This window comes from Littorina saxatilis, linkage group LG16 (assembly GCF_037325665.1).
Source record: "Littorina saxatilis isolate snail1 linkage group LG16, US_GU_Lsax_2.0, whole genome shotgun sequence".
Classification (NCBI taxonomy): Eukaryota; Metazoa; Mollusca; class Gastropoda; order Littorinimorpha; family Littorinidae; genus Littorina; species Littorina saxatilis.
In genome coordinates, this window is record NC_090260.1 from 13,299,579 (window position 1) to 13,320,506 (window position 20,928).

Genomic DNA, 20,928 nt, shown 5'->3' on the forward strand with positions numbered 1-20,928 from the left:
AGATTAAAAGCAAGCGCTGAAAATTAAAAATATAAAACTTATGATTAAAATTAAATTTCCGAAATCGTTTTAAAAACTATTTCATCTTATTTCTTGTCAGTTCCTGATTCCAAAAACATATAGATATGATATGTTTGGATTAAAAACACGCTCGGAAAGTTAAAACGAAGAGAGGTACAGTAAAGGGTGCAATGGAGCACAGCGCAATCGCTACCGCGCCAAACAGGCTCGTCACTTTCACTGCCTTTTGCACTAGCGGCGGACTACGTTCAGTTTCATTCTGTGAGTTCCACAGCTTGACTAAATGTAGTAATTTCGCCTCACGCGACTTGTTGTTATCTTGTTATCATCATGTTGGAATTGTCATTTTAAATGTGATTTGTGTGTGGAAACCAATGTTTGTAAAATACAAGAATGATTGAATGGCATAGTGATAAGGCTATGCCTTAACTTTTTGTCTTGACAAACATTAATACGTACAGTTCGGGCCGATGTATGTCAGTTCAGATATCTGATTTGTGCTTGTTTATTGGTTGTTTGTTTGGTTTATGGTGGGACAAAACAAAGGAAAGAAGGGGGGCTATATAACCATGTGGGAGCTATTGGAATGCAGTTTGATTCCATGTGTGTTGGTGCGTTTGTTGTGTGGTCAGATGTTTTATAGCTGACAATTTCAGATAAAGATAACTCACACGACTGTGTTTATTACGATTTCTGTCATATGCCTCATCACTAAACCATTGCCATGTTGCCGAGACTAAGACTTCCGGCTACTCTTGTGTGCGCTCATTTCATATGTGAGAAGCTAATTCACTGAGGTATTTGTTATGTATACATCAACAGGTTATTGCCATTCTGAATAAATTATTTATTGGTCTAATTATAATTTCCTTGAACATGTATTTTTGGTGACATTCATTTGACCATGTATGTATATACTTACTTGTATACTTAATTTCACACCGTTTCTCTCTTTCTGTCTGTCTATTATTTCTATATCTGTCAATCTGTCTGTCTCTTTCTCTTTCTCGCTCAGATCAGTTTACTGTTTTTCAATTGCATTCAATGTCCGTATAATTTGTAAATGTCACGTGTTGTGAATATTGCACATATGTCATTTTTCTCTCCCTACCGAGTGTTGTGGGACATTATTGCAACTGAATTTGGTTCTTTCGACCATTTTATTTATAATTGTATTCTTTCATGGTGCTGTTTTTTTCGTGAGAACGTTTTTATTGTTATCTTGTTATAATCATGTTGGAATTGTCATTTTAAATGTGATTTGTGTGTGAAAACCAATGTTTGTAAAATACTAGATCGAATGGCATTGTGATGACGCTATGCCTTAACTTTTGGTCTTGAAAAATACGTACAATTCGGGCTGATGTATTTTAGCTAGTGTAGATCTCTGATTTTTGCTTGTCTGTTGGTTGTTTGTTTGGTCTTTGTTGGGACAAAAACGGAAAGAAGGGGGGCTATATAACCATGTGGGAGCTATTGGAATGCAGTGTGATACCGTGTGTGTTTGTGCGTTTGTTGTTTAGTGTCGTCAGATTTTTGTTAGCTGACAACTTCAGGTAAATATAACTCACATGACAGTGTTTATTACGATTTCTGTCATATACCTGATCACTAAACCATTGACATGTTGCCGAGACTAAGACTTCCGGCTACTCTTGTGTGTGCTAATGTTATAATGTGAGAAGCTAATTCCCTGGGGTATTGTTATGTATATATCAACAAGTTATTGCTATTCTGTATAAATGAGTTATTGGCCTAATTATTGTTATTATATATACTTACTTGTATACTTACTTTTACACCGTTTTTCTCTTTCTGTCTGTCTGTCATTTCTATATCTGTCAATATGTCTGCCTCTTTCTCGCTCAGATCGGTTTACTGTTTTTTAATTCCATTCAATGTCCGTATAATTTGTAAGTGCCACGGGTTGTGAATATTGCACATATGTCATTGTTCTCTCCCCACCGAGTGTTGTAGGACATTATTGCAACTAAGGTTCGGTTCTTTCGACCATTTTATATATAATCCTAAATGGAGCAAGGGACTGCAGCTGAAAGAAATTAGAACAAGATAGCAATACATTAGCAACATATTAACGAATATTCATTTTATTTTGATGTGTACGTGTTTATTCTTTCATGTTGCTGGTTTTTTTTCGTGAGAACGTTTTTATTGTTATCTTGTTATAATCATGTTGGAATTGTCATTTTAAATGTGATTTGTGTGTGAAAACCAATGTTTGTAAAATACTAGATTGAATGGCATATATAGTGATAAGGCTATGCCTTACCTTTTGGTCTTTAAAAATACGTACAATTCGGGCTGATGTATTTAAGTGTAGATCTCCGATTTTTGCTTGTCTGTTGGTTGTTTGTTTGGTTTTTGGTGGGACAAAAAACGGAAAGAAGGGGGGCTATATAACCATGTGGGAGCTATTGGAATGCAGTTGGATTTCGTGTGTGTTGGTGCGTTTGTTGTTTAGTGTCGTCAGATTTTTGTTAGCTGACAACTTCAGGTAAATATAACTCACACGACTGTGTTTATTACGATTTCTGTCATATACCTGATCACTAAACCATTGACATGTTGCCGAGACTAAGACTTCCGGCTACTCTTGTGTTTGCTCATTTAATTATGTGAGAAGCTAATTCTCTGGGGTATTGTTTTGTATATATCAACAAGTTATTGCCATTCTGAATAAATGAGTTATTGGACGGGCGCAGTGGCGTGGTGGTAAGACGTCGGCCTCCTAATCGGGATGTCGTAAGTTCGAATCCCGGTCGCTGCTGCCTGGTAGATTAAGAGTGGAGATTTTTCCGATCTCCCAGGTCAACTTATGTACAGGCCTGCTAGTGTCTTAACCCCCTTCGTGTGTACACGCAAGCACAAGACGAAGTTCGCACGCAAAAAAGATCCTGTAATCCATGTCAGAGTTCGGTGGGTTATAGAAACACGAAAATACCCATCATACCTTCCCCGAAATCGGCGTATGCTGCCAGAATGGCGGGGTAAAAGCGGTCATACACGTAACAATCCACTCGTGCACGGGTGGCTGAATACACCTAAACACGCAGACACATGGGTAGCGCGACTCCGTTGCTGCTAGCTTTCCACTGGGAGGAAGCGACCCGAATTTCCCAGCGATGGGACAATAAAGTAAAGAAAAACAAATGAACTACAGAGAAAGAGAACTCACATGACTGTGTTGTGAGTTTTACAACGCATAATCTTACGATTTCTGTCATATACCTGAACACTATGACCATTAACATGTTGCCGAGACTAAGAATTTCGGCTACTAATGTTTACGCTTATTTCATTATGTGATCGAGCAGCAAATTATTGTCATTCTGAATACATGAGTGATTGACCTAATTATAATGTGCTTTATCATGTATGTTTGATTAAATTAATTTGATCATACAAAATGTGTATTAATTGTATGCGTAGGTACGTTTAACTTGCGTTTTATGTTTGGTCATGTTTTAAAGAAATGTTTTCAGATAGACTTAAGGAAACAAAACGAGGGTAGTAATGTATGTGTGTGTGGAGAAAAGCGTAGTGTGCATACATTTTTTATTCACAGTTTTGTGTCTTCTATATATGCCTTGTAGTTGTGTAAGTTGAATACAGTGCACGTTTAGCACCGGCAGAGAGTCTGAGGAAGTAGGCTACCTAAACTTGACAAAAACTGCACGCCCAGATTCGGAGTTTTCCTCTATTTCTTATTAAAAGTTAGCCACCAAGGCCCGCTAATCGTGTTCACGCTTGTCAGTTACGTAGACTATGTGAGTCCAGAAGGCGTGTGGCATCACTGCAACCTTTGTCTGCCTACCCACTCCCCGGCGAGTGGCATTCAAGATGGTGTTTAATTGACTAGAGTCCGGTAGCAGTTGATTTTGTATATATAGTAATTGAGATTTTAGCATGTCCTTGTTCTGCCTCATGTTAGATTATCTTTTGACACCTTTTTTTGAAAACATATTAATAGAATACACCTTTACTTGTTTGGTCATGTTTTAGAAAATAAAATAGTTGAGTTATATGGAAAGCCTTTTGAATTTAAGTTAGAGAATGTTTTTTTTCTCACTTTTTTTCTTTTGTTATTTCTGATTTTGTTGCTCTCTCTCTCTCTCTCTCTCTCTCTCTCTCTCTCTCTCTCTCTCTCTCTCTCTCTCTCTCTCTCTCTCTCTCTCTCTCTCTCTCTCTCTCTCTCTCTTGCACACGTTCACACACACACACACACACACACACACACACACACACATACGTGCGCGCGCGCGCGCACACACACACATATACTGACTCTCTTTCTATCTCCCTCTCCCTCTTCTTTTTTCCTTTATTTGATCGTTCTTTTCTTTACTATAATATCCATGCATTATGTAGAATGTAGATATATTTGATTGAAGCCGATTTGTAAGAGCGTATGTTTTTTATGATTCTTTATTTAGATTGAATATAAATGTGGAACTTAATTTGACTTGTTGAGTTGATATTCTGTTTGTCCGTTCGTCTTATCGTGTGTATGTGTAATCGCCATCCTGACAAATGTCTTTCAGACACATATGCACAGTACTAGCTTAGACACAGACACAGACAGTTAACGCGAAGCTACCACTGTTCGGCTTTACATGTGTGCATGTAACACGATTCTCAGAAAACTCCTGGACTGATGTTCATGAAACTTTACATACGTTTTCTTCCAGTGGATATCCCCAGAATGTTTTTGATAAATGCATGACGTACGTAGGCTACTATCCAGCTGTTTGCACAAATTGGGGAGGCACTGTCATGCTTTCATTGATAACTCCCTGCGCCTTGAATAATTATGTGCGCGATATAAATTGCATAAAATTAAAATAAAAAATTGAAATAAATCCCTGCGCTTACAACTGTACCCACGGAATACGCGCGATATAAGCCTCATATTGATTGATTGATTCTTCAATCACATTGATTGAAATTTGGTTCAAGCAATCTTTGAGTAAGTCAGTATTATAGGATTAATTTTAAGCTTGGAAGCTTAACCATTATTCACTTATACAAGAACTACATAGACATGTTATCCCACACGCACACACACACACACACACACACACACACGTACACACACACACACACGAACACACACACACACACACACACACACACACACACACACACGTTTGAGTGGTTTCTATGCGCACATGTAAATTGCTGCTTAAAAACACTGTTATATCTTGCAAGTGTGCATTTCTTCATAATTATTTAGAATAAATACATATCACGTGCACGTAATTTCTTGTTGTATTGTGTACACGCGTGCATGCGTGTGAGAGAGAGAGAGAGAGTGTGCGTGCGTGCGTGCGTGTGTGCATGCGTGCGTGCGTGTGTGCGTGTGTGTGTGCGTGCGTGCGCGCGTGCGTGTGTGTGTTGGTGCCAAATGGTCCCCCGGAGAACAGTGTGATGCTGCCTGAGCAATTTCTGGAGGACAATTCCATTTAAAGAACAGAGTAGAATGGGTTCTTCAAGTGTGCATCAACTCCACGGAAATCATCAGTCGGCGCAAAGCCAAAGGGAGGTTACAATGTAAGAAACCAGAACTCGCAGTCAGAACGAACGTTTTAGTTTACTTACCTCCCTTCAATCGCAAACACTGGTAACCATCAGGGAGTTTTACAATCGGTCGGGATCTGTCTGTCTTTATTTTACTGTTTCTTCAGTGCCCCCTGTCTCTATGAAGCTATTTCTCAAGATCAGGATAATGGGGGAATGGCTCTTGGGGGACATAGTTACACACCCACAAACAAAGACCCCCCCACCGCCCACACCCACCCCCCACCCCCGCCACACACACACACCAACACATCCACTCTAACAAACACACACGCACACACACACACACACATACATACACGCACGCACACACGCACGCCCGCACACAGACACACACTCACACAAAAATGGTCAAAGAAACACAGACAAATAAACTGAGAGACATGTTTGTAGCCAAGCAAACACTTACACAAATATTGAAACAATAAAATGATGCCTTACTCATAATTAAATGATGTGTTTAAATCTCGATGTTTACATGTCAGATTGTTTTATACATCGGACATCCATGAACTTCCAATACCACATTGTCATGTTGTTATGCATGTATATAACTATGTCTGTCTAGCCACCCCCCCTCCCCCTCTTAACATCCAACTTCCTTTTTTCTTCACTGTTCCAAGGCTCCCAATATGAACCATTTGTGAATTGTTCTGTATTTAATGTTTGCTGAATGTCTATCAAAGGTTACTCGCTTTAATTAGGCCCAATGATTAACTAAAGAGAGAAGGACTACCAAACTCAAGATGAAACTTTTTTGCAAGAAAAACAAGCTAGTTATCAGCAAAAAACAAATAGTGGTCCATATTATGCAAACTTCCCCTACTTTGATATGGCATCGTGTTTTGTTGTCCTGGGCAACGAAAGCCTCACTGGAAGGGCATTATGGCGTATGACCCCCACTGGCGTTGGTGACAGTCTGTCATCGGCGCCTCTTGAAGTGGACGAGTTAGTTGATATTACTTTCCCGACCGGGATTAAGGAAAACCACAGTTCCAAAAGCGTGGTTGAGACTAATTATACCCGATGCCATCACGTTAAGTCCACCCTGGGCAATGTGTTCCATGATGCAGCCATCAACATATCGCTCACCTCTTCTTCTCCACACTCTCACGCGCTCATTAACATGATTGATGCGCACTAAGGGTCATCGTATCAGTGATCAAAATGTTTTGTCATTGCCGCTAGTTCCAGTTAATCGATTATGGGCCAACTGCTGGTGCGCTGCGCAATGTCATCGGGGAAGGACCTGTCCTCTCGCTGGACATCAGTTTTGAAGGTCTCGTTCAGTCAGTCTTTATCGCGCTATTTGGCCACCGATGGGACTCTGGTTGTGTCCAATAATATTCCTGGCAGTGTCAGTATAGCTGTATGGAATTGATCTCGAATACGTTGTCGCAGGATCTGACGATTGTGTCTAATTGAAGTAACGCAAGGTGTTCCACTGCGTTGTGTAACTGCAGTGCTTTCAGTGTCAGGAAACATTGCTGAAGGCGATAGACTGTTGATATGTGTACGTTGAAAGCAGCTGCCAACATTTTTGGATCATTGTTTTTTGTTTCCAAACTGAGACTGGCAGTAAGCGTGTCATGGTCTATTTTTACTACCCATGCATTTGCAAACACATCTTACACATAAGATTTCTCCTGCTCCCTTTACACATTCTGCAAACGCGCATCATGTATTTCCCGTGAAACATGCTTGTCCCGTGTGTTGAGACAGACACAGCATTGAAATAATCACCCAACAGCTTCATTAATTAAACATGCTTGTAAACACATTTTGGGTATTCATAATCCTGACTCTGATTGTTCGTAATGTTTTCAATCAAAAAGTACAGAATGGTTTCGCGCTTCCTTTGTTAATCGGTATAGTCTTCTTCGTTGTCGTTGCATGTATTCTGCTCGTCACTATTTTTGTCGTGTCCTTTGACTTTGTGGGAAAGTCACATAATGTAACGCTCAGTAGATGTGATGATGACCTGCTGTTCTAAAATCAGTCCTGAATAGTCAAAAAGCCATATGGGGCACTGAAATAGTAATGTATATATATATTACATTATTGCATCGTGATTATTTCTACAGAGTGGTGGCAGTGAACATAAATGTATTGCTCTGAAACAGTTGCCATGTTGGTATGAATTTAATCCACGGCTTTGGACGATAAACAGATTCTGCCATTAACAGACGCTTTCAAACAATTGCATCTCATCTAAATCCAAAATCTTTGCAATTCCATTGTTAGGTCTTTTTGTCTGCCTCCCACCTTGCCAACATTTGCTCTGTCTTGTGTGTGTGTGAGTGTGAGTGTGATATCTGCTTTCTCTTCGTCTGTTCGCTGTGACTCTTTATCCGTGTGACATCTCTTTTTGTTCCTCTTCTTCTGTCTATCTATCTGTTTGGTGTACTGTTAAACTGTACGTTTTTTAGATGACGCTTTGTGTATCATTGCCTGTCAATGTCGTTTATCTGTGTGTGTGTGTGTGTGTGTGTGTATGTGTGTGTGTGTTTGTTTGAGTGTGTGTTTATATATATATGTGTGTGTGTGTGTGTTTGTGTGTGTGTGTGTGTGTGTGTGTGTTTGTGTGTGTGTATATATGTTTGTGTGTGTGTATGTGCGTGTTTGTGTGTGTATGTGTGTGTGTGTGTGTGTGTGTGTGTGTGTGTGTGTGTATATATATGTTTGTGTGTGTGTGTGTGTGTGTATATGTGTGTGTGTTTGTTTGTGTGTTTGTGTGTATGTGTGTGTGTGTATGTGTGTGTGTGTGTGTGTGTATGTCTGTCTGTCTGTCTGCCTGTCTGTTTGTCTGTGCATGTTTGTGTGTGTGCTTGTGTCAGTGTTAATAATACTTTCATTTCCGTGTCAACAGTCTCATAATTCTCTAAACTATTCTGTTTATTAGGGAAAATACTATTTCTGATAGAATAACAGGTTTGCTGATTTTGTACCAAATGATACATTTCTGCTCAATGAGTTTCATAGGTTGACAAAGATGTGAGTAAAAAAACCACCATTACTTATTAGACTTATGCTCAAGTAACAACAAATGTTTTCAGCAAACAGTCTCATCTTTACGCACACAACTTGGATCAACTTGGATCTGCGTGCTACAACAACGTTGCTGGGTTTTAGACAACAACGTGCATCCTGACCTCAGGTCAAAATGAGTTCGGCTCATTCTATCCCTGACAGGATGCCTTGGGTTTCCTTGTCTGGCGAGGAAATCGATTTTTTGTTTTACATATTTAGCTCTTTTCGTAATGTGTTATGGATATAAGCAGATTCGCGATCGTCGATAATGATTTTTCATGGTTTGTGTACTCTTTAGATTACAAAGGAATTGATATGTAAGACAGTTTCAAGCGAGCTATTTTTCGCGGCTGTATTTACTGTGCAAACAACTCTAAATATGGCAAAAGTGTCACGTGATAATCAACCGTTCGGTTTCGGCGCTCGGTGGAGCAGATGATATTTTGACAGTGATGCAACCATATATTACGGTCTCCTTCCGGCAGCAGTCCCACAATTTCGACTTGTTTTCACCTTAGAACGATGTCTTTATCATAACTGGAGGTTGTTGGTTCGATCCCCGCCCGTGGAACACTAATAATCGATTTTTCCTAGCGTTCTAGTATGTTTCTGCTAGGACATCAACTAGAATCAACAGCAAACAACCACCGCTGTATGCATATAACTTAAATCAACTTGGATCTCAGTGCTGCAACAACGTTGATGACTGTGTCAACAGTTTTAACAGAGGCAGCTTTTTCGTGAGAAAATAAACTTAAGGTAAGATAATTTTAAAACTTCTTCAGAATGATTTGAACTTTTGCAGAAATGTCTTAGACATTATGATTGATGTTTTGTTCGACAGGCTAAGCTCTAGAAGAAAACAAAAACCACGTTAAAGTGATACAAATGTTGACTTTGTGAGACACAGTTTAAGAAAACTGGAACATTTGTATTCCTTTAACTTTTTTCTTAGAGCTTAGCCTGCAGAACAAAGGAACTATCAGCACGTCTTTTGTTGAATTCGTTTACACTGGAGAGAAATATGACGCAAATGACTGCCTAAAACTTGCAAAATTGGACACTTTCTCCGTGGCCATTTTTGCTAACTTTCTGCAGAAATGAATCCTAGCAGCAACTCGGACACACCCTCACAATCCGACGTTGCCGTCGTTTTCTTAGAATTGTTTAACTTTATGGCGGCATTGTCTGTTTGCGGGTTGTCTGAAACACGGATTTTGAAAAATAGCTCGCGATTTTCACGTATAGATTGTAACATGTGAATAAGAACGGAAACAGTTTGGAAAAAGTATACCTGATTAAATTTACATTGACTTAAGTCCCAACTTCTTTTGTGTTAATTGCTTCTTCATTAAGACTACTTGAAATGAGTACACTGTTCCTCCGTTTGAAGGCCTCAGAACACATTGTAAACAAACACCGCAGGTCGGTTTGTTGTCATCTGTGGTGAAAGACCTGCCTCGTGACACGCGTGCTGTCATTGCCGCCAGGTATTCTTAACAATTGAGCTGTCGCTACTGGCTTAAAGGCACAATCCTTCCCAATGATAGTTAAGAATCGCTCTACACATCCACACACACACAAACACGCACGCACGCACACACACACACACACACACACACACACACACACACACACACACACACACAGACACACACACACACACACACACACACACAGAGACACACAGACATACACACACACACACACACACAGACACACACACACACACACACACACACACACCACGACCCTCGTCTCGATTCTCCCCTCTATGTTAAAACATTTAGTCAAAACTTGACTAAATGTTAAAACGGATAAAAATAGAAGTTAACTTTTCTTGACTTTGCCTTACGATATTGTCAATCTGAACATTGCTAATTGCATGTGCACTTGTTAATGTAATTAAACTGACACACTAAAAACAAACAGTCCTGGACACGTTTTCATAAGTTTTACGTGTATAATATCATATTTTGTACAACAGTTGTGAGTGTAAATTGTATGGGCATAACTAAATAACAAACACATCCAGCAGATGTATGTACGTTAAGTCTTGACTTCTTTTGTCATAGCACAACACTAAACGAGTTGTCTTTTCTATAACATATGCATATGTCACACGCTTTCCTTCTTTGCCACTACTAAAGCAAACGTGTGCAAGATTGTATGTTACACGCTTTGGAGCATGTGCAAGAACGGATTCAAACTCGAAATTGTCCCTCCAAAAACCCCAAAATGCACACACGACTTTTATTTCTCCTGCTGTTATCGTTTCTTCTCTTTACAAATTATTCAACGCTGAGAATACTGAAAACGGCATCCCAGACGACAGTACTGTTTCCATACGCGAATTTAGCTGCCCTTGGAAAGTGGCTCGCTCAGGAGGCCTGTTAGTCTGAATCTAGAAGGACAGAGTTATGAACATAGATGACAAAGATCCCGGAAAGAACAAACATTTCGCGGATGCAGACACAGAAAGACGTCATGAAGATTGCGATGCTTCAAAAGATACAGACTGTGACGATGACTGTGACGTCATTCACATATACCGAGACGTCATTTATAGTTGTTCGGTTACTTTCGTAAAAAAAGTAGATCTCTCCACAATGGCTGCTCCTGTGTTTAGGTTTATCAAGCGTGAGTACGCAAAATGTGTTTGTTCTCTCCTCTGTTGAAGCTGTGAGACATAATCGCCATTACGAGCTAGTCGTGTGACAGAGAGTTTTCTTGCACACTCGACTGCTGCTGTTTCACTCCGGCTAAAGCCGTCGTGAAACATCTACAGTCTCGTGTGCAAGAAAACTCTCTGTCACACGACTAGCTCGTAATAGCGGGTAATATCAAAGCGTATGTATATATCTGTTGATGTACAAATAAACAATAGTATTTCCTGTATATATAATTATATATATATATATATATATATAAGTATAAATCCGCCTTTAGGACGACCATTGTAAAAAGGGGTTTTATAGCTACCGGTGCTATATCCGTTGTTTTTAAAGCAATATTAATACAATTTTGTAATTACATTTGCTAATTGACCTACACCCGACTGTCATGAATTGAACGTGAAAATCTGTCAAGATTCAGATATAGGTGTTTTGCATGGTCGCCTTAATGAAAATAATGCAAGAGTGGGGGTTACGGCGACACGCCTTTTCGGGTAGCTTAGGGCAACCAATTTATAAGGTATATTAAGGCGACCAGTATTTGTATATTTTGTTGTTCACAAAGTTTTGTAAAGGGCCTAGAGCCATAGGTTATGCACTTAAAAATGTCCAGTTATTATTATTATTTTAACAATTTTAATTGTCATTTAGTTATGTGCTCAAACTCTGCAGTTCCCGCTTTCGAAATCGTTATTATTTAAGGTTCCTGATGCTTTGTGTTGAGTGTAATCATGGCTGTTTCATCACTAATTATTCTGTTGGCAGTTTTAATAAACAGTTCAAAACGTGCAATAGATTTTGTGTATGAGTTGTGACAGAAAAAATGATAGATGCTTTCATCAGTGTTGTTCCCAAGTCAGAAATAAAAGGTCACTGTTTGCAAAATTTAAACATATCAATAGGAATGCCTTGTTGTAATGTTAACAGGCAGATGTAAGCAAAGTACATCACAGAAGAAAAACATATAACAGGATGTACATATACACACATTAACACATACAATGCAAACTGCGATAAGTCAACGAATGTGTATTTGTTCAACAGCTCATTTATTTGTCAAAAACAAGAATAAAATTATACACATACACCTTCAGCAATGATGTTTTAATGTGCGCACTTGTTCTTAAATCGCTTCCCTACACTTACCATATTGTTCGAGACCAAAACCTACTATACTTTGTTCAGTAAGGGAGATTTGACAAAAGGGATGTCGTACAGAGTTGCGAGTGGGACCTCTCTGTAGAGGGTAACAAAAACGGGAAAAAAAGACAACTTACAAGTATGTACAAGAATAAAGTTCTTGCAAAGAATACACTTGCAAAAGGTCTATTGTTTTCAGGTAATGGCAGAAATGCACTCAATGCTGGATTGATCTGGGGCCCAACTACACTCTAAATGAACATGATGGGAATTGCACACACTCACTTATTTGAAACAGTTTGAGAACGGCATTCAAATGTTCTGTTTTGAGAGTTAGCTGCTGTGATCATCTTTTGTGTGCTGAATGAACTGAAAAAGTAAGCTGTTATGGGCTCTCAGTGTGTTCTGCATGATCTGTCAATGTTCTAAATGCAGAATGCTTTCAAATGTCTTGCCGACGTTCTTTCCAGAACAGCACAGTGAAAGTCTGCTAAGATCACAATAAATGCTCTATAGTTTACAGTACACTAATTGAGGTCTTTTTAAATCTCTGCCATGAAACAATTTGAGAACACAAAAAAGTAATTTGACCACTTGCAAGTGTACGGTTCAGATTACCAATGATTTGTTTGAAAGAAAAAATATCGTGTGCAGAATTATGGCACACATATTTTGGTAGTCTTACATTTCACCTAATCATTAACAACATAGAGATCCATATTTAGTATGTTTAAGTTATCTTTTATGTTGAAATCATTGTAAATGTTAGGGCAGAAATGATGTCATAAACACACAAGCTACACCAAGATACCTCAAATTGAAGAAGATTAATGAAGCACAGAAACAACAAATTTTAGTTAAAATTTCAATCAAATGTACACTATCAAGAAAACAATCGTAATTGAGTAGAATCAGAACCAGTGGCCTTTTGGAGAGAGTTACTAAGCCCTCTTCCAAGCATAACATTTTTGGCAAAATAAAGTCAAGACAGAAGAAAATAAATGGCATGCATTTACAATGCAACAGGATTTATTGGGGAACTAATTTACCCCAGAGAAGTGAAACAAATACAGATTAAAACAGAGAACAGTTCTTTGAAATTATTTTGATGTACATGATAGCATAGATTAACTGTGTTGTTTGCAATGTTGATCAATGCCACACACAAATTGACCACTTACAGAATTCATGTACATACATATCACAAACTGGGAAGGAGCGTGATTGACAGTTTGAACTGTGCATGGTATTACAAATTACAATGCTATATTTACTCTGTCATTAGAACTCAGTATTAGAAGCAAAACATAAAACAAATGTCATCGATTTCAAGACACGACTGACAACTTTTAAAGCAAAATGATATAAAATGATTTGAAATTTTCAATGAGAAATAAATGATGACATTATTGTAACCTATTAAACAAGAAGAGCAAACGCTCGATCGAGTCACTTTCGCAGTTCTGAATATTATATGAGGCATCAGATGGACAGGAAGAAATTGCTATTCACAACACAATGAGTCACGTTCACATAAAATTTGAGCCCGGTCACTTTTATAGTTTCCGAGAAAAGCCCAACGTTAAGTTGTGTGTTGCCGAACAGAAAAGGCTAGTTATCTCCCTTGTTTTTCTGATAACGTTCGTAAAAGGCTACAGATGTAAATACTTTGATGTAAAGAATAATCCTACAAAGTTTCAATCACATCCGATGAACTTTGTCAAAGATATAAAATGTCTAATTTTTCCTTTGACGCTGACCTGTGACCTTGAAAAAGGTCAAAGGTCAACGAAACCATCGTTAAAGTGTAGAGGTCATTGGAGGTCACGACTAAACAAAATATGAGCCGGATCGCTTTGATAGTTTCCGAGAAAAGTCCAACGTTAAGGTGGTGTCTACGGACGGCCGGCCGGACAGACTAACACTGACCGATTACATAGAGTCACATTTTCTCAAGTGACTCAAAAAGCTTAATTGTTTTCTATTTATCCTCCAGAATTAGCTTCCCATCAATTGAACATGAATAACAACAACAGGCACTTGTATTGTGGAGAGGAAGTCTTATTATAATACCTTACAACCACTCATCTCAAAAGGTTATGAGTGCAGTCACTGGAGGGTAGTCACATGCTTTGTGCGCCCTTCAATTACTGCATGCACTCAAAATATTACATTTCGTTTTCACCAGTATCGCTATAACATTAACAGCGATCGTTCAGCGATTACTAACTCACAGTACAAAAGAGGGTTTGAATGGGAGATAATGGGCAATGCAGAACTCTTGAATAGATTAGTGACGATCCAAGTGATCAGGCTTGTGTCAGACTGCTTTGATTAGTCTGAGATAGAACACCTGATTGCATTTTCTGCTCAGCTCTGTTCCGGTCATTGCAGAGGTATCTGGCGTCCAAATATTTAGAGTGTACGTGGCACACTTTTGTCGGTCAACATAAAATGTTTAGTGCGTGAACTTTTTACTCTATGAAATAAGCCAAACACGCATACATTTGTAGTGGATTTGACCAAATTTGTTCATAGTACCGGACCTTGCATAATAACACAAACCAGGCCTCGGTCGAGTCTCAAGTGAAATTCTCCTTTATCTGATACTGACAACGATTTTCAAAACACATACTTGATATTCGTTAGTTTAGCTGCCGAGATTGAACCAGTACACATCTGTCATGGGTGATTTTACATACACACATACTCTTTAGTTTAGCTGCCGAGATTGAACCAGTACCACCCAATGATTGCTTTGTGCTTCTTGCCATTCACACAGTGTCAGTCTGGCTGGTTCACCATCCATTCTTGCGTTAAAAAGGGTAAATCCAAAAACAAAGAAACTGCCAGCGTTTTACCACGAAGGGCCATATCAGGGCGGTGCTGCTTTGACATATAACATGCGCCACACGCAAGACAGAAGTCGCAGAACAGGCTTCATGTCTCACCCAGTCACATTATTCTGATTATTCTGACACCGGACCAACCAGTCCTAGCACTAACCCCATAATGCCAGACGACAGGCGGAGCAGCCACTAGATTGCCAATTTTAAAGTCTTAGGTATGACCCGGCCGGGGTTCGAACCCACGACCTCCCGATCACGGGGCGGACGCCTTACCACTAGGCCAACCGTACCGGTCAGAGCTCAGTGACAAGAAGAAAAAAGAGTTGGTGAAATCAAAGGTGTTCAATGAGCAAAAACATACAGAAGGAAGGCTGTTCTCTTAAAACGTTTTATGTTAATGTAAATCCAATAACAAACGTTCCAACAACCTACCTTTCTTGTTTTTTGATTTTAAAAAGGGTAAGCCTGCCCACAATCAAGTTGCGCATTAGAACAAGCAGGCAGCTTCATGGCTGCAGCAACCCTTACTTCATTAGAATGTTTTCTTTGTAAGTGTCTGATGAGCACACTTTGAAATTGGCCACAATATAGGCAAGGTCGTTTCGGTTTCTTGGAAGAAATGTTTGGCAGTCCGTCTGAGGCAGGTGGCAGTCCATTTGAGGCAGGTGGCAGCTCATCTGAGGCAGGTGGCAGTCCGTTTGAGGCAGGTGGCAGTACATCGTGTTTGTCTGGTATTTCTGAAAAAAACAAAATATGCAAAAAATCCTATTACAAAGTTTTCAAAGATCAAAGCAGCTCTACCCAAGAAAAAAAATGAAAACTGAACAACGCTTCTTGAAAAATAACCATGTGATCATATTAGGCATAACCAAAACCAATATCAACGATTATGAAAAGTGATCGCTTCCTGGAAATAAAAGCCCAGGTTCAGATCTTTATGTTCACAACAAAAAGGAGCATGGTAAAAATTTTAAAATGGGGGAATGTTGCAGCAGCTTAACTGAACATTTAGTAACTTTTGCCTGGTCTTTGCAAGACTGGTGAATAATGTGTTTCACAAATATACAATTTCCCTGGAAACCATGGACTCCCAGCATTTTCCTTAGAAACAAATGAAGCTGCATAAGGCAGAGATGCGTGTGTGTGTGTGTGTATGTGTGTGTGTATGTGTGTGTGTATGTGTGTTTGTGTGTGTGTGTGTGCATGCATGTGTCAGACATGAGGTGAGGAAGCTTTTGAGACCATGTTGCCAGTTTTGGTGAATGCTATTTTTAATTGCTGTCCAGTGTTGTTTTCAAAATTGATGTTTTTTACATTTAGTCAAATTTTGACTTAATGTTTTAACAAAGATGGGAAAATGTAGAGCATGTACAATTCTGTCCACACGAAACTGTTTTCTTGATAGTACACTAGTTGATTGCAACTGCATATGCAAATGTCCTGAACTATAGTCTATAGACAAGTCTTGCTTCTGGCTCAGGAAAGCTGAATTTTAGGTAAATTGGCAAATCATGAAAGGTTGCAGTCATAGAGTCACTACTTCTCAGTTTCTTTCACGGACTTTTACCTTGGCATGTTTTCTTCCTTTTTGCAGGTGGTGACAGCATTGAGTAGTAGTACATGTAGCTTGAAAAAGGTGTGCCATCAGAATCAGAATCACTCTCCGGATCGTAACTGTAGTCTTCATCCTAAAACAAAATATTCACAGTTAAGTTATAGTGATGTCTCTGGCAAGGCGGAACATGCCATCATGTGAAACTCTTTTTTTTTTTTTTTTTATCTAAACATCACAAATGAAAGCTCAAAACGTATTTGTCAGTAGATCTGGAAATCTGGTCATAGGTCTTTTTGAGTAAAACTAAAAGTACTTGGAGGAAGGAGAAAAAATTATCACATTCACACTATTTGACTTGTAATGCGTGTGTGTTAAAGCCCCAGTCCGTCCCAAATGATTTACAGAACGATTCAAATCTTTTCATGAAAAAGCAGTTCTAACCTTATCGAACACACTTGCAATAGCATTTAGTGAATAGCATTAAATGACACAGTTTTTTTGTTTAGCTCAAGTAAACCACACACCTGTTTTCGTGGTTAATCTAACCCCTGAGCCATCGTGAACCCATGTGATCTACTTTCCCTTTTTTTCTCACAATTTAGTAGTCAGTCCTTGATTTCAATGCGACTCGCTGTATCTGCCATGGCACGTTATCTAAAACGCAACAAATGGCTGCGAGTCACACGAAGTGAATGGTGTCGGCTGACCGTTCAAAGAAACTGGCGACATGCTGAACATTCGTCTGCTACGAGAAACACGTTTTGCAGGACACGCTTCAGGGCTAGTTTTTAAACTTTAAAATCTTTGAGTTTTACTGATTTTGTCTTAATGCAAAAAGAATTATTTAAGAATATTTGTGTAACAAGCTGTCAATTTATTATTGTAGCAGTTTTCCTATTGCATTGAATGTTTGTTTATTTACCCGGCGGAAAACCGTGGAAGTTGTAGATAATAACCAAGACCTGAGTCTTTTATGCGGCTCTACAGATTTGTTATTTAGTGTGTGCACCTGTTATTTTCTCCTTTACGGATCTAGATTTGGCCTCGCGTTGTGTTCATTTTTTCCCTAGTGCGTGCAACTAAAATCTGCTAGTGTGCTTTATTTATCCTCTTCCATCTAAAATTGCCGAGTTAGCTTATCTTTCCAAAAAGGTTAAATCAGTGAGAAGAAGTGACGACTCAGGTATCAACGAAAATCATTCAGACGAGTGATGGAGTCAATTCCATGGGATTACTTTTCTATAAATAGTTTATTAAACTCATTTCTAGAAAAGTGTACAAGCCTTCCAATACAACAAGTGCAAATTATTCAATATCATAAATTCACATACAAAATTGATACAAAAACCCGGGTAGCCTTTACATGGCAAACATCAAAAATGCGCAGATTATTATCCTGGAAAACAATGAAGCCGCCTAATCTCCCTTCCCCAAATAATCCTATCCTAAATCGAGACTCCGCATATCGAGCTAGCTATATTTTTATCCCATACAGGATCTTTTGTTCTCTGACTGACTATCTAAGAATTTCTCTCAAACCTGATCTTTAATGGAATGCTAAATGGGAGAAACAGTTCTTCCCGCTTTGGGCTAAGTTTTAAGGTTAGTCTAAGACTTCAGAAGTTACTATTTTGACTTTAGTGAGAACGGGACAGAGTCAATGTCAACCCTCCCTATTCGTCACCAAAGTTGTTTGTCCCTAACCTAATTCCAGCTTCCCCTTTTATAAAGTACCATGCGCAAAACAGGCGGGACACCAAAAACACAGGAGCTTACCTAGAATTGCGCAGGTCACCTAAATTTTAATATACCACACCTAGCTATCTAATTTAGGACCGTTCAATCAAACGCACGCCGACGCTCTAACAGTCCGGTTGTTTATTTCTGACTATCTACGGAATTTCTCGCCTACATATCTTTTAGACCTTTACTTTTTGCTTGAAGTAAGCAATCAGTAACATGCGCGGTCGTCCTTTGAAGCTGGCTATACCTAAGCTGTCCTAATTTACGAAAAAGGTAGGAAGAATCTCTAAGTTCTTTTATCGTTACACTGTGTTTTCCCTACACTATCCCTTCAATAGAATGCGAAGTCTCTTCCTGTACTAATCTATTCTGGCCTTTTATACCAGTCCCTACGGTAACCTAGACAGAAACGCGGACCCCATACGGATTGGTTGTTGGCAACTCGACCGCAACCAAACTACTTGTGAAACATTCCGCAACAACATAGTCCACCCCTTTCCCCTAATCTTCTGACCTACCGGCTAACGCATTAACAATTCGCCTATAATCCAACTCATTTATTACACATATTATTTTATCCACATCAAAATAACCTATATTTCCTTGTATTCTAGATTTCCCATTCCTTCTGATCTAACGATGATTTCGTTCATCGATCGTTGTTTCCAACCCTACGAACAATCATCACATTCCGGCTACATCATTACCCACAATAATACATTGTGGTCATCAATTTACATCCATTAAACAACTTTCATCCATTCTCTAACTATTCGACTTGACATTGGTCAAGTTTTACTACCCTTCATCAACCCGTATGCCGGTAAAGCGTGTCCGCGACACATAAATGGCCGCCAACACGGAACTAAAAAGGGAATTACCTCCCTTGCATCGTCTACTGTTGTCTATACTCTATTGTTCGCTCTCTTCTTTGGCAAGCTGAAAACAGCGATAGCGTGACAGAAAGGACTCTGTACACCATGACCATTCTAAGCCTTCCCTCCCTAACTTTTACATCAAACTTTCTTCAAATCTGGCTCTCCCGCCACATTAGTATAAGTTAGGTCTAGCGCCAAAACGAGCCATCCCATTGTCTGATCAGACAATCCGGCTGGCCACGCAAAAATAAATTCGTTCATAAGTGCTCGCTCTTTTCGGAGGGCACCTACGATGTTCTCAAGTGGTGAGTGTTGAAATGCAAGGGTGTTTGTACTGTGTGTAAAAGCCAGACAGTGTCTGTGATGGTTTACGGGAAGCTGCGTGTGCCTTTAAATTCAACAGGGGACCTAGGTTGATCAAACGTCGTCCTAAAGCTCTAATCATGCAATACTTTCAACTTATTTTCAGTCGCCCTAAGGTTTGGTGCTTCTATTTAAATCTCAAATTGCTTAACTTTGTCATAGAGTGAGACTGCAAGTCGCCCACTCGGCCACTATGGTCCCATTAATAGTCGTGTTCAATGTGCTTTTGACACAGATCATCATAATGGTCCCGACTCTCCTCAATTATGCGCTTATCTTGTGTCTTTTCTGGATTACACAGATACTGAAGTAAAATGCAAAAAATCCTTAAAATGTGACCCTCCACCACGAAATGAGTCACATGTCACCTCGCGCGGTTCTGCACTAGGCTTAATATAAGTCCAGGGAGTGTCTGGTAACAGTTTGTGGGTCACCTTAATCACAGGCTTATAAAGTTAAAAAGTCATCCGGAGAGTCAAATTCAGGAAGTAGGTAACCCGTGAGTTAGTTCAAATCGCGAGGCTTTTCGTACCTGTCATCTCCAGATGAGGCTGGTTTTATCGGTACATCTCCAAATGAGGCTGGTGGTAGCGGTACATCTCCAGATGAGGCTGGTGGTAGCGGTACATCTCCAGATGAGGCTGGTGGTAGCGGTACATCTCCAGATGAGGCTGATGAGAAATAAATCAGGTCATCTTTTTACTGACACAAACTTTGAAAGGAATTCCTGTTCACGAACCGCCTTTTTCTTTGTTGTTGTTTTTACATGATGGAAATTGAGCTTTCCACGCTTTGAACAGATCAATACAACTGATCTCGTTTCGTCACTTCATACGAGACTCGCCACGTCATGTCACAAAAGTAGAAACTCAAGAAGTTTAAGAATTGTAAGGCGGCCTTCTGTCATTTTCAAGGGTACCAATTTGAAGCCAATATTTATTAACCAACATGAACCGTAGCCTACCGTACAGTCTAACAGTGTGAAATGTGAATGAGGGTCGCATCAGCAACTTTAGCCTATTCATTTCACCCTCCGGATGGACGGTCTTATCAGACACTGATTTAGTGATAAACAC

General features: G+C 39.4%; 1 long non-coding RNA gene across 2 annotated transcripts in view; it reads right to left on the minus strand.

The window, feature by feature from the left end:
* The window catches only part of LOC138950438 (uncharacterized), a 97,564-nt gene extending 77,023 nt beyond the window's left edge, over window positions 1-20,541 (minus strand). Inside the window, exons 1-3 of one of the 2 annotated variants that reach the window (XR_011450659.1) lie at window positions 20,385-20,541; window positions 16,881-17,001; window positions 15,134-16,050 (exon numbers count right to left, since the gene is read on the minus strand). This is a non-coding gene — a long non-coding RNA (uncharacterized lncRNA). Of the gene's footprint in view, window positions 1-12,354; window positions 16,051-16,880; window positions 17,002-20,384 lie in introns of those variants that run through there. The other variant, XR_011450658.1, reaches the window with a different exon arrangement.
* Between the last annotated feature and the right edge of the window lie 387 nt (window positions 20,542-20,928).